The sequence below is a fragment of the Rattus norvegicus genome, chromosome 16 (genome assembly GCF_036323735.1).
Source record: "Rattus norvegicus strain BN/NHsdMcwi chromosome 16, GRCr8, whole genome shotgun sequence".
In the NCBI taxonomy this organism is placed as follows: Eukaryota; Metazoa; Chordata; class Mammalia; order Rodentia; family Muridae; genus Rattus; species Rattus norvegicus.
This window is the reverse complement of record NC_086034.1, coordinates 16,464,849-16,479,805: the sequence shown is the minus strand read 5'-3', so window position 1 is coordinate 16,479,805 and position 14,957 is coordinate 16,464,849. Positions and strand designations below refer to the sequence as shown.

At 39.0% G+C, this 14,957-nt stretch overlaps 1 long non-coding RNA gene across 7 annotated transcripts in view; it reads left to right on the top strand.

The window, feature by feature from the left end:
* The window catches only part of LOC102546921 (uncharacterized), a 62,920-nt gene that overhangs the window by 31,204 nt on the left and 16,759 nt on the right, over positions 1-14,957 (top strand). For 4 of the 7 annotated variants that reach the window (XR_010058626.1, XR_010058621.1, XR_010058622.1 and 1 more), the window contains 3 exons: positions 2,762-3,025; positions 3,318-3,402; positions 7,995-8,132. This is a non-coding gene — a long non-coding RNA (uncharacterized LOC102546921). Of the gene's footprint in view, positions 1-2,761; positions 3,026-3,317; positions 3,403-4,763; positions 4,823-7,994; positions 8,133-14,957 lie in introns of those variants that run through there. The other 3 variants (XR_010058624.1, XR_010058625.1, XR_010058623.1) reach the window with 2 other exon arrangements.

Below are 14,957 nucleotides of genomic sequence, written 5' to 3'. Positions count from 1 at the left end.
TGTCCTGGCTGCTCACCATATCTCTCCCCACGGCACAAGAGAGAACAAACTAGCATGCCTGCTAGTCCATTATCTCCATCACCTAGGAGATAAACCAATTCTTTCAGGATCTCTTCCCCTCTAGCCACTAGTCCTTCCTGCCATTTAATTTGCATCTGTATCATACTTGCTTGGCTATTATTTATAAAGTGACAGAGATTAGGTTGCAAAGCCACACTGGATTTTGGAAATTGTAACTACTTTTCAAAAGTAAATTTTCTTTAATAGGCTCAGATAAGAGAGAATTGCTCCTGGGAGATTGCCTACTTGGTCTTTGAATAGAGCATTTTTTTCCTCCACAATCTCTGATGTGGGCATCATTCTCTGGTTTGGGAGTAGAAGTACTGTTGTCTATGAAGTCAGAAACATCAGTTTGGAGTGCCTGGGCATGAGCTCCTGTCTAGAGCTAGCTCTCTTTACTTTAGAATCTCATGGCAGATTTACAGAGGGACCTTTGGCAAACAACAAACGAGCTCTTTAGTTATATAAGCATTTATTTAAAATTATATTTTGATTGTTCACTTATTTATTATATTTTTGTACGTGTGCACATGTGACATAATGCATCTATATAGTTCAGAAGACAACTTGTGGGAGTGGGTTCTCTCCTTCCACTGTGTGAATTCTAGGGGTCGAATTCAGGAGGTAATCTTGGGGTCAGGTACCTTTACACACTGAGCCATTTCACAAGCCTGCCATCAGCAAGATCTTTTCCTTAGATGTGTGCAATCAAATGTGGACCATGCTAAGACAGAGAATTGTGAATGTTTTCGATGTATTAGCGTACAATGGAGAATCCTTTTGTGGGTTCCAGAACACATAAGTCCATCATCCCAAGGGATATTTTCTGGAAAGTAGCTCTTCCTGGAAAAGCAGATAGTAGTTGGAGCCAAGTGATCTGGATTCCAGGTAATTAATAAAGTCACTGTTGCAAGAAAATGGGCGAGCCAGGGGGCCATTTCACTAATGAATGCTCTGTCCTCCTTTATAGCCATGATGAAGCTCCCTTCATCTGCCCTTGCCTTGCCTCTCTTCTCTACTCAACACTCATGCAAGCGCAGACCCCATGCTTACTCTGCAGCACCACACACCAGAAATTTGCTTCTCGAGAGTGATACCTGTCTTTCTAGATTTATATCCGTCATGACTGAAAGCCCTCAGCAAAGTGTAAAGATGGGAGCTTGAAATGATAACTCAGTGGTTAAGAGCACTTGCTGCTCTTTCAGAGGACCCAAGTTTGGTTGCTTGAATCTACTTGAGAGGCCTGCAACTGCCTGAAATTACAGCTCCAGGGGATTTGACATACTCCTTTGGCCCTCTGGCCCTCTGGCCTCCACGGGTACTTGGAGCTCTCTCTCTCTCTCTCTCTCTCTCTCTCTCTCTCTCTCTCTCTCTCTTCCTTTCTCTCACATACATACATACATACATACATACATACATACATACATACATGCAAGCAGGCATGCACACACACATGCAAAATACTCAAATGAGAATACTTTTTTCAACATACATTATGTGTCAACTTTGGGATAATTTTCTTTTCTTTTCATTAAAAACAAATTTTTAAGTACAGTATGTTATGAGCTTAGTTTCCTCTCTCCTATCTCCTCCTAGATTCTTTCCATCTCTTCACCCATCCAATTCTAAGCCTTCTCTCTTCCTTTCTCCCTCCCTCCTTTCCTTCCTTCCTTCCTTCCTTCCTTCCTTCCTTCCTTCCTTCCTTCTTTCCTTTTGTTCTTTCTCTTGAAAACAAACAGGGAAACAGGCTAATAGTAATAATAATAATAATAAAATCAGAATATAAACAAAACAAACCAACAGAGAAAATCAAAACAAGAAGACAGCAACAAAACCAAAACCAAAGAAAAAGCATGACAAGCACATAACACACTAAGAGACATATGCACATACAGAAATCCCCAAAACCACAAAATTATAAACTATATTATAGAAGGAAAACTTCAATAATGCAAAACTGCTCTGACAAAGCATCAAGAAACAATCAAGATATGTCTCCAAAAGTACTGCTGAATTTGTTTTGAGTTAGCCACCCACTTTTGGGTGTAGGGCCTGCTCTTAAGTGGCTTAGATACCCAGTTAGACTCCACTGGAGAAAACTAACTTTTCCTTTGAAAATGGATGCTGATTGGAGAGTTTCTTGGTTAGGGATGGGAGAACATGTCAACTTCCTCTTCTCAGCATCCCCATCTGGCTTAGGCTTACGCAGGCCCTGTGTGCATGCTGCCAGAGTCTCTGTTGAGTTCATTTGTGTATCAGTACTTTTTATGTCTGGAAGGCACTGTTTCCTTGGAGTCTTCCACACCCCCTGGCTCTTACCATCTTCCTTCCCTTCTTCAGCAAAGTTCTCTAGATCAGTGTCTTGCTCAGTTATCATCGAGAAGCTTCCATTTCAGCTCACTTTCAAGATCTAAGAATTAATTCCCACATTTATGGATGGTTATTATCTATTTATGGGTACCATATGCTCATAAATAGTCACTAATGAAGCAGTCTTATCCTGAGGGGCTAAAATGAGTTGAAAAGACACAGTTCTGGGACATGTTAAGTAGATATGGTAGGCGGTTGCATGGTCACTCCAATGGGCACCCTCTTATTCCTATCTTCTCTCAGAGTTAGTAGAGTTGATGACTATAACTCTTGAATCTACACCATAAATGTCAATTAATCTTCTGTCTTCCTCTTTTGTATCACTTGGCAGGGAAGCTGTAGTATATCCAATAATTGGGGAGAGGACCATGGTGAGAACTGTCACCTCTAGCCAATAGCAATGTTGATGCATTATCTTGAAGTGGAGCCTTTAGCTTCAATCAACTCTAAAGGTGACTGGGATGACAGGATGACATTTTGACTATGACCTCCAAAGACCCCACGCATGAACAAGCTGCTTCTGAATTTCTGTTCTTCAGAAACTGTGAAGAAATAGGTGTTAAGACTGCAGAATCTTTGGATAATTTGTTATGAGGTAATAGATGATTAAAGCAGAATGGAGATGTTCAATAAATCATCATAATTATTATTGTCGCTGTTGAGGTTTTAGCAGTGATATTATCTTTTAGCCTTTGGAGGGGCTTATTTTGATGTTGGGTAAGTGCCAAGATAATCATGGACACCTGCTATGCTGCTATAAAATGGCAGTTTTTTCCTGAGTGACTCATTTGTCTTAGTGTGCAGTTGTAATTTTCATTACCTTCATTTATTTCTTTTCCTCTTTAAGACAGTTACTTAAATCGTGCCTACACCATTTTTTAATGCAGGCCAATTGAAATGCGAACTCAAAGGATACTATACTATGATGTATGTAAAAGAAAGGAGAAGCAGAACATTGAATGCAAGATACAGGTAAGTTCTTTGTCCCCAGGTGTATGCTGTGAAGCCCGGTGTCTAGGTCTTAGATGAGACCAGCAAAGAGCTGGAATAAATCATGGTCATGAAGAATCCCATTGACTGACATTATAATCAGCAGCTGGACTTTTCCAATCATTTGGGAAATTATCTCTCTATGAAATAGTACTAGGTTGCAGCATTAAAAATAGTTTTCCATATGAATATGTATATATACAGGAAGCTACCTCATCTATCTTGGGACTATACCTACATTGAAATACTTGAGAATAGAGAAAACTAGCCCGTGAGGTGTTTTCCTGTGACATATTTTATGTCCTCCCAGTCCGACACCCTGGGATACTCCTATTAAAGTGATTAATGCATATAATCTAAGGACCCCTAGTGAGAAAGTCAGCTTCTGATTTCAGCCACATCTGTGCCAGCTGCATGGACATGAACTAGTCTCTGTGAACATAAGATTTCCATATGAAAATGTGCTAGATTTCACCTCAAAGCTCTTAGGTTTAAGACATGTAACTATATTCTTGTATGCAGTCACACATTGCTTGTGATAGAAAACGCAATGAGAATTGCCCCTGAGTCTAAATGAATAAAAAGACTGACAGTATTGATAGTGAAGTCTTTAGCAGAAGCTTGGGTAATGAATGAAAGAAAGATTTTCTGCTCAGTTCTTATACACACACGTGTGTGTGTGTATCTATATCTATATCTATATCTGTATCTGTATCTGTATCTGTATCTGTATCTGTATCTATATCTGTATCTGTATCTGTATCTGTATCTGTATCTGTATCTGTATCTGTATCTGTATCTATATCTATATCTATATCATCTATATCATCTCTATCTCTATATGTATATGTATATGTATATGTATATGATGTATATGTATATGTATATGTATATGTATATCTATATCTATGTCTATATCTATATCTCATTCTGTCTCCTGAGTTCCATGGATTTTGGTTTAAATTTCAATTATTATACTCATTGTCCTTTATCTGAACAGGATATCAAATCCAATCATGTAGGGTAGATGAGCAACAACTCTACTCCTCATAGAGGACCTACCAGCAATTGATGCTTTGAAAGAGTTGGGTCAACCAGTGTTGGGTGGGTCAACCACTTTCCAATGGAAATCCATACATCCATGTGTTTGCGCTCATCAGAAATTGGACTTGATGGGTGAAAACAAAAAGGAGGATACAAGGTGGGGTTGGGTTGTGACAGGGAAGTGAGGTTAGATCCCACAAGAGTTGGAGGAGGGGGAGGTAAATGTGATCAAAACACACTATATGGCACTATCCAGTAAATAATCTTTTAACCCTAAAATGTATACCTATTGAACACAGACATGACAGAGATACAGCAAGGAGACAATTCCAGAAATGACTTCATGGGACCGTTTAAGGTCAGGCACTAATGGATTCTGTATTTGGGTTTGTGTCTCATCCCTGAGTCAGTTCATGTAGGTGAGGAGATTCTAAAATTCAATGAAGTTATAAATTAAAAATCTCTTTAGCTATCAAACCCTCTGGATGAGGGAGGGATACTTAACCTGAAACATGCTACAGGACTTTGGGTCTACATTAGATTCTAATACACCTCTCTTTTCAAACAGTGTTATTTTTATTATTTGAAACACTCCAGAATCTTATCCTATAGTAGTAGATCTTAATGATTTAATGAAAAAATTAATAGCATGGGATTTTCTACAGTACTCATTTTTGGAATTGCTTTGAGAGTTTGGCTTTCACATAATTCTTCTGTGAATTGTCTTAGCTCCAGGCAGGACGCAGAAATATGACTCTGACAAATTTGAGGAAAAAGATGAAATGAAATACATAGTAGAAAAAAATGTGAATGTTCACATGGAAACTTATCATTGAACTTAGTAACCTTGAAACAAATCTAATTCTGTGGGTTTTGATCTATGCAGATGAACAAGCTTCTGCAAAAAGCCCCAGGGCCTAGACTTGCATGCCCAACCATAAAGATCTTTAGGGTGTTCAGACTGCACTGAGGGAGCCATTTGCCTTGTAATTAACCTCCACTCTGGATTTTGTTCTTATAAACACTTTTGTAGTAGTTAGTGGAAGTGAAAATTGGGAGAAAATTTAGGAGGAATACTCATGGAGAATGAAGGACCTTGCCCACAGTGGCATGCATTAATAAAAAACACAGATTATCAGTAGAAGAATTAGTGGTCCTTGCAAACTGTATAACTTGGAGCTTGGAATTGAAACAAGAACTCTCTTAACTGCTTAAATAAGAATGCCATGAAAATTCAGAAAACATAACTCACTTTCAAAAGTAAATTAAAGAAACAATGAGGCTTTTGCTTTTTAGGTGGAGGTGAAAGGACAAAGTCAAATATTAATTCAAATATATATTATATCCTTAAAAGAAATGAAGTTGGCATTATTTTCTGAGGAAATGAGTGTGGTAATACAGCTCATGTATTCTTTTGAAAGAAACTGGGAAAGAAAATGCTGCTGCTCTTTTTTCTGATATGCTATTTATTATTTACTCTTAACTGACATGCAAAAGTGATATACATTTCAGAGGCAATTATGTGTTGTTTTTACATGTATTATCTGATATTTGAGTCTAAGTAACATGTCTAACTCTTTAAATATTTATTATTTTAAATGAAACATAGAAAAAACTTTAAACTGTTAAAAAGGAGTACATTGGTACCATAAGCCCATATATTTGAATGCTTAGTTATTAGGTAGTGGCAGTATTTGAAAGGATTAGAAGGATTAAAAAGTGTGACCTTGTTGGAGTAGGTGTAGCATGTTTGGAGAAAGTATATTACTGGGAGTTGATTTTTAAGTTTCAAAAGCCCAAGCAGTCTCAGATCTTCTTTCTTTCTACCATGGATTAGGACGTAACTCTCAGCTACTGCTTCAGGGCCATTCATGCTGCCATGCTCCCTGACATGATCCATATCAAGCATCAGAACTTGACAGTTTCTGACCTGTGGTTCTGGTTTTAGAGTGAATGATACAAGAAAGGGGTTATGGAATCTCCTTCTTTGCCTAAGGAAAGTCACTGAGGCCAGGCATGTGGCAGGGAGTCCCTATATGTTGCAGGATATTTGATCACACTGTAAATCATGTGATTGTGTAATTTACTGGAAAAAAACCTGTTTCTTGCGTGGTATGGCTCAGTGACCAGTTGCAGAGAGAGAACAATATAGACACAGATGAAAACAGAATGATCCAGAGAATGAGAGGGGCCAAAAGATTAAAACAGATTGCATGAATTAGTATGAGGCCAAGCAGAGCAATTCAGAAGCTGAGAGAAGCCAGATTGAATCAGTCAGCTTGGAGAGGAGTCAGAGCCAGAAGAGCTGGGTAGAATCAGCAACCACAGATCAGAAAGAACTGTGAAGGGTTGAGCTTATTCAGCAGCATGTCTCAGAAGCTGAAAACATTCTACGCCTGGATTAAATTGTGTGGAGGATAGAAACTTCCAGGACTAGTTCTTGGTTAGCAGACATAGGCAGTAAACTTCTGAGGTAAGAGTTGTATCAGTTGAATAAAAGTTACTCTTACACCTGCATGGGAGCCCAGTATTGCATGAAGCTATGAAAGTGAAGCTTGATTTGTATTGGAGACTCCAAGATGTTGGAGATGCTGGAGCTGTGGGATATCTGCCAGAGAAAGTTACAGACTGGCTGTGGAACCAGTTTACGAGAGAAGTGGGTTGCAGCAACAAAGTTTAAAGGGGTTGGAACTATGAGGAGCCCCTTGACATCAGATAGGGAGACGGAGAATTTGGAGTTTGCTCTTCTGGGTTTCAGACTTGGTTTGGTCTGGGATTTTCTTACAATGCTCCATTTCCTTCCTTTTAGAATAACTATATTTTTGTCATTGTATGTTGGACGTATGTGATTTGTCTTTTTTTATTTTCATGGGGCTATAGTTAAGAGATTTCCAGGAACAGAAGAGACATTCTGGACTTTAAAACAGTGCAAGAGCTATGATAGACTATGAGGACTTTTGAAATTGGACTGAATGCATTTTTGCATTATCATATGGCTACAAGTCTATAGATGCCAGGGAGTGGAATGGGGTGGTTTGAATAAGAAGGCCTTTCCCCTATAGGCTCATATATTTGAATGCTTAGTGACCATGGAATGACACTATTTGAAAGGATTAGAGAATTAGGAGGTGTGCTCTTATTGGAGGAAGTGTATTAGGGACATAACCACTGAGGTTTCAACCTTACAAAACAATGCAAGACCCCCTGCCCTCCTCCTTGCCCCAAATAAAGATCAGGATGTAGAACTCTCAGCTACTTTTCTAGCACTGTGTTTTCCTCCATGCCACCATGTTACCCACCATGGTGATAATGGACTAACTCCTGAAATTACAAGCAAGCACACAATGAAATGCTTTTTTTTCTTTCAAGAGTTGCCAAGTCATGGTATCTCATCACAAAAATAGAACAGTGTCTGAGACACCTAGTTTGCAATTGAATGACAAACTAATGTCTATTACCTATTATACCATAGTGCATTCATGGATTTTTCCCTCCTCATTTCTCTTCCTTGTCCCCATTTTTTTTCTCAGAAGAGTACCAATTCTTCAAAATTCTATCCTAACCTGTCTTTCAAGTTCAAAGAAGATTGGAGAATACTTTTTAACACTGACCTACCTGGATACTTTTGAGATCTGATGAATTAAAAATACATTATAAATTACAAATTACTAATGTGGGTACTGCAGTAACACTGGAAATGTCCATTCATGAACAAGAGTCTTCTGTGTACATTGTAACAAGACTTCAGCCTCTTTACAGTTCCTCTGCAATTGTCAAATCTTCTAAAAACCAGGAGACAGCTGGAGAAATCCACACAAGGTCCTTCATGTTCTATATGACTTGGATTGTATCTGTTCTCTTATCAATGATGTGCTGAAAGCATGGTCCCTAGGGTGCTGGCATTGAGATGGGATGTTGAACTTTTAAGAGATGGGATCTACTCAGAAAATTGGACATTGAACTGCCTGAGGATCCAGCTATACCTCTCTTGGGCATATACCCAAAAGATGCCCCAACATATAAAAAAGACACGTGCTCCACTATGTTCATTGCAGCCTTATTTATAATAGCCAGAAGCTGGAAAGAACCCAGATGCCCTTCAACAGAGGAATGGATACAGAAAATGTGGTACATCTACACAATGGAATATTACTCAGCTATCAAAAACAACGACTTTATGAAATTCGTAGGCAAATGGTTGGAACTGGAAAACATCATCCTGAGTGAGCTAACCCAATCACAGAAAGACATACATGGTATGCACTCATTGATAAGTGGCTATTAGCCCAAATGCTTGAATTACCCTAGATGCCTAGAACAAATGAAACTCAAGACGGATGATCAAAATGTGAATGCTTCACTCCTTCTTTAAAAGGGGAACAAGAATACCCTTGGCAGGGAAGAGAGAGGCAAAGATTAAAACAGAGACTGATGGAACACCCATTCAGAGTCTGCCCCACATGTGGCCCATACATATACAGCCACCCAATTAGACAAGATGGATGAAGCAAAGAAGTGCAGACTGACAGGAGCCAGATGTAGATCGCTCCTGAGAGACACAGCCAGAATACAGCAAATACAGAGGCGAATGCCAGCAGCAAACCACTGAACTGAGAATAGGTCCCCCGTTGAAGGAATCAGAGAAAGAACTGGAAGAGCTTGAAGGGGCTCGAGACCCCAAAAGTACAACAATGCCAAGCAACCAGAGCTTCCAGGGACTAAGCCACTACCCAAAGACTATACATGGACTGACCCTGGATTCTGACCTCTTAGGTAGCAATGAATATCCTAGTAAGAGCACCAGTGGAAGGGAAGCCCTGGGTCCTGCTAAGACTGAACCCCCAGTGAACTAGACTGGTGGGGGGAGGGCGGCAATGGGGGGAGGGTTGGGAGGGGAACACCCATAAGGAAGGGGAGGGGGGAGGGGGATGTTTGCCCGGATACCGGGAAAGGGAATAACACTCGAAATGTATATAAGAAATACTCAAGTTAATAAAAAAAAAACCATTAACCTAAGGTCATAAAGAAAGAGCTAAGGATATACACCACAGGTGCAAAGACAAGAAATAAAAATATTAAAAAAAAGAGAGAGATGGGATCTAATATCCTTGTGTCAACTGGGAGCATTGACTTTGGAAGGGATGCAAGGATTTTTCAGGAAATCCTTCATGGTTCTCAAGAGGGCTGCTGTAACATTCTGGTTCTAGCAGACATAACACTTGGGTTTTCTCTTTAAGATATGAGTCTTTTTACCTCTATCTCACAATTTGCCAATGGCCACGGGACCCTCACAAGAGCTAACTTTGTATTGTTTGACATTCAGTCTCCAAAAGTACAAGTTAAATAAAATTCTCTCTTTTTTGTTTTAATAAATTTTGTCTGTTATTTAATTATAGCAGCAGCAACAATAACAACAACAAAGACTAATATAAGCTCAAATGATTTGGTTAATGATGTACTTCAGTGTCATTCAAACTAGGCTAAATGCTGGCCCCTTCATTCATTATTAAATTTAAATTAAAAAGGTACTTAACTCTTTGCAGCTCAGCTCCACTGTTATCAGCTGTGTAGAAAAATGCCAGCTTTATCAAACTTTCCTGGAATTCAATTAAATAACAAATGATTAAAAATTTAGTATATTAGAGATTTTTTCATATGATAGCACATATTCATCTCAGTTTTTGACAGTTGCATAGAATTTATTTTATTATATATAACAGCTTAGTCACTCTTAAAATACAAATTGAGAGGGAAAAGCTCTTTTTAAGACATGGTATGAAATTAAAAAATCATAAAAGTGATTACTAAGTTTGCTACATTCATATTAATATTTATGAATATGAACCAAACTCATGAACAATGTTAGAAGACAAATGGCAAAGTAGGTAGAATACTGCTGCTTATAGAAATAAGTCCCAACTTCTTAAAAAAAATAAAGAATTTTTTAACTAGATTAACCCAGTAGAAAGATGAAGTGCCTTAAATACTTCTGAAACATACACAATACATAATCCACATATCCACAGACACACTACACCCCTTCTACCTATGTATATGTATGTACACACCCATGTACATAGACACATATAAACACATATTTATGCACATCTACATCCATCCATTTGCACATACACATGAAGAAACACATATAAACATGTTTTCACATACAGGTATACTAACACACATGTACATCTATATATACATGCAGATACATGCACACAAACATATTTGTACTCACATAGACCCACACAAACATATGTACATATGTATATACCCATGGACATGCACAGACACACATGTACATGCACATACATGAATAGACACATATACCTTGATCTCTTGATACAGTCATGCACTTACACAGGGATTTGCTGGAGAGACGCAGCACACACTGCTCTTGCAGAGGACTTGAGTTTAATTCTCGGTACCCAAGTCAAGCATCTTATAACTGTCTGTAAATCTAGCTCCAGTTGATCCAGTGTTTTCTTCAAGCTTTCTTAGGCACTTCCACTCACATGCATATAAGAAACACACACACACACACACACACACACACACACACACACACACACACACACACAGACAATTAAAAAACAATAAATCAAGACTTACATGTGAGAATGTTCCAGCACATTTTTTAAACTCTGAAAAAAGCTGGGAATAGAATATAAAAGACTGAAAAGTTTGGCAGTAAGAAAACATTTTTGAAGGGGGAGAGATAAGGAAAGGAATTATATAAATATAGTAGTTTGTTATAAACATTCTCAAAAAATTAATAATAAAAAAGAGTATTATAAAACCAAAAAAAAAAGAAAACATTTTTTGAGGGTTTGTTTGTTTGTTTGTTTGTTTGTTTTTAACTAGCCATAGACACAGAACCCTGCTATAGTAGTAAGATCCATGTAAACCTCAGTCAGGTGAAGGGAACATGCTTCTGTTTCATAGCACGGTAGCACATCAAGTTCATGGCAACTTATTTTTGGCTCAATAAAGACACAGACAAGGATGAGAGGAGTCCAGTTGCTCACACAGATACATAAGCAGGAGGAATTGTTCACTGATCTATTTTGCTCTTTACCCATTGTGCTTGTATTAAATTATCAGATTTCCTAACAATGACATAAATGACAAGCTTAGCAATCCAATGGAATTAGAGACATACTTGAAAATTCTCTAACAATCTTCGGCCGTTTTCTGGAGACTTTTAGATTGTATTAAGGAAAGTTCTAGAAAAGTTTAGAATTGATTATGGAGCACAAACTCACAGGTTTTTGCTTTGTTTTAGTTTCACTTATGGAAAAAGTGGAAAAAATTTTATCACTGTAATAGAATCACATTTGAATTTATATGCAAAAGTAAAAGGGGTTCAACTTTTTCACATAATATGTATATCAGGAAGACCACATGCTTCTCATCCAAAGGAAGGAAAGGCCACATTCACTACCAGGTTCTATCCTTTCCAGATTTGATTCAGGTCCCATGGAGCCATATGTGGCACATTCCAAAGAGTGAAATGTGCTTGGAATTGTTAGAATTAAAGCCTGGGCCTTGGAAGCCCTACAAAGCTAGGCTTGGCTACCATCCTCAAAACAAAAATTATACATAGATAAAAGCAAGTTACTGGTGGTCTGTGTCTGGGCCTGGGTTTTCAGGTACCTTGCCTCTTATTCAGATAATTAAATTAAAACTTGCATGGAATTCAGAAGAAGAAGAAGGAGGAGGAGGAGGAGGAGGAGGAGGAGGAGGAGGAGGAGGAGGAGGAAGAGGAGGAGGAGGAGGAGGAGGAGGAGGAGGAGGAGGAGGAGGAGAAGACAACTTTATTAAAAACAAAGTTTAAGAGCAGATTAAAGAATTATGAAGGATTAAGTATGATGGCAGGCCACATGAATGAACATACTCCATGGCCTTGATTACTCTCAGGAGCTTTCTTATTGGGGGTTCAGAGAAGAAAAAAGGTTGTTAAGGGCCTGGGGATGGTAGTCTTTCATTTGACTGACAAGTCAAGTTATATCAAGGTTTTCCTACTGTCCAAGTCCTATCCCATAAGGAATCTGAGTTTTAATCATATGCACAGCCAACTCTGCTTAGGCATGAGAGTAATAGAAATCTCATTCGGAGAACATAGTTTGACTTATTGCACATGCAGTCCAAATCACTTCTGGCTAATCAGTCTGGATGCTCTTGTTCCTGGAAATAACTGGAGTGTAAGTTTATAGAACTGGTCTAAGCTTTATGGTCATTAAGGGAGGAGAGCTTTGTTGTATTATGCATAGTGGGGTATGTGTGCAGATCAAAGCAGGTGAGGGTTCTAGGTTGCTAACAAGTTGCAAGGTGTTTGTTTGGCAGTGGCTTATGAGCAGAGTAAGTACTGGCAAGGGTATCAGGCCACCTATGTATTTTTACTAGGGGAGTGTAGGCATAGCCTAAACCTGGTGGAGCCCCAGATACCGAAGCCATTCCCTATGCTTGCTTTCTCTAAATCCTTCTGAGATACTTTTCCCAAATTGGATAGGAAAGCTGAAAGCAGAAGGTCAGTTTTCTTGGAACTGCTTTGCACTGAGTAGGGGTGTAGAACTGAGTAAGGCAGAAGGAGTCTCTTCTATACCCAAGCCTATCATAAATCTTGGGGACCCCAATGAAGAACATTTACAAAACAACCCAGTCTGGTGGTTCAGGGGTCTGGAGTTTTATGATGGTCTGTTGTGCTGATCTTATGGGTGGAGGACACTTTGTAATTACATTTCTTAGATTCTGTAAGAAATTAATGACATAAGCTTATTAAGAGGAAGAAGATGAAGAGTAAGCAAGAGAACTAGATAAAAGACAGGTATCGTAGACAAAAGGAGTGAAGGCTGGCAGTACTTGGGTCTCTGAGGCTGAATAGCTGTTATTCAGAATTGTCATTGAATCTGTTCCCTAGAGAACACTTTAGATATTGTATTGGACTGTTCAATATTTGTCAGCATAATAGGACACACACACACACACACACACACACACACACACACACATATATACATATATATATCCATAAGAATGTTAAGTCACACACAGAAATGTGTCGTGGTTCCCATCCCATAATATTCTAGGTCGTCAAAATCACAGAGGTTTTCATTAGACTGAAAATATTGTAGAGACTGAGGAATTGTATGTGCGCCACAAGTTCTTTTTGGCCAAGCTTCACATTCGATGAGTGCACAGACCAAATTCTGATTTCTGTCTCATGATGCTAAGAAGACTCCAAGAATCTGGTCTAAATAAATCAGCCAAAATAGGCAGGAGAGCAGAAAGCCATCTTTAGGAGACAGAAATAGTTGCTAAATCCACTAAAGAAGAAATCTCTGGACCATATGAAATATAATAATCATCATGATCTGAGCCTGGGTTTCTCTTTTTTTCCCCACTGTCCAATATGACACAACACTTACATGAAATATATAAAAGGAACATTATATTTAAAGTAAAAACTAAGAACATATTCTACCCCATCTCCACCAAATCCAATGCCCTAGTATCATCCCCACCTCTGTAATAAACCATCTTCTGTGGTCTCCCTCCCTTTCTGCTCCCATTTCCAGTGGATCACACAGCTCTTCTCTTTCCACCTCTTGACTCATCACTTTATTTCAGCCTTCAACTCCAGCATGCATTCTCTGGGAACCCACTGGTCAAGCCTACCAGAAAAGCAAGTAGGCCAGCAAAACTAGCTTCAGATCCTTACTCTCTCTCTCTCTCTCTTTGCTTTCTCCCAAATCTAGCTCTTTAACTTAATCCCCAACTCTATACCAGACTGCCCACATGACCTCTCCTGACTCTCTGCCCTCATTTTCAGGTGGCTAAGCAGATCCTGGTTGAAACACCCTGTTCACTCCCTCACCCCATTCTTTTTGGCCTACCCTATCCCTAAATACTAGCTCCTAATACCGAGAAGCACATTGTATCCAGAACCCCTAGTGGCCATACTTGGAAGAATCCCAGAAAGATTCTGTATCAGGTAGCACATAGCTGCCATATTCTCCTAAGAATTAGAGAGGGCAAAATAAACCAAGGAACAAAGCAACCACCCCCAAAACAACAAAGAACAGACATCAGCACCTAGAATTACAACCATTTCAAACTCAGATGCCCAGATGCCAGCATGAAAGGACAGTTAGTAACAGCCTGGATAATGTTTACTAGAACCTAGAAGCCCTACTTTAGTAGACCTTGAAAAATGGAACATAGCTAAAACACAAATAAGGATCTTAAAGTAGCAATAGCACTTAGGCTATGCTTCTTCAGCAAGCATAACAAAGTATCATTAATGGTGTCAGGGTTTGGGGCTTGCCCATGGGATGGGTCTCAATTGGGGTAGTTATTGTTGGGTCATTCTCTCATTCTTTGCCATCTTTGTCCCTGCATTTCTTGTAGATGGGATAAATTTTGGGCCAAAGTTTTGTGGGTAGGATAGGGTCCTTATCTCTCCACTGGGCTTCTTGCCTGGTTACAGGAGG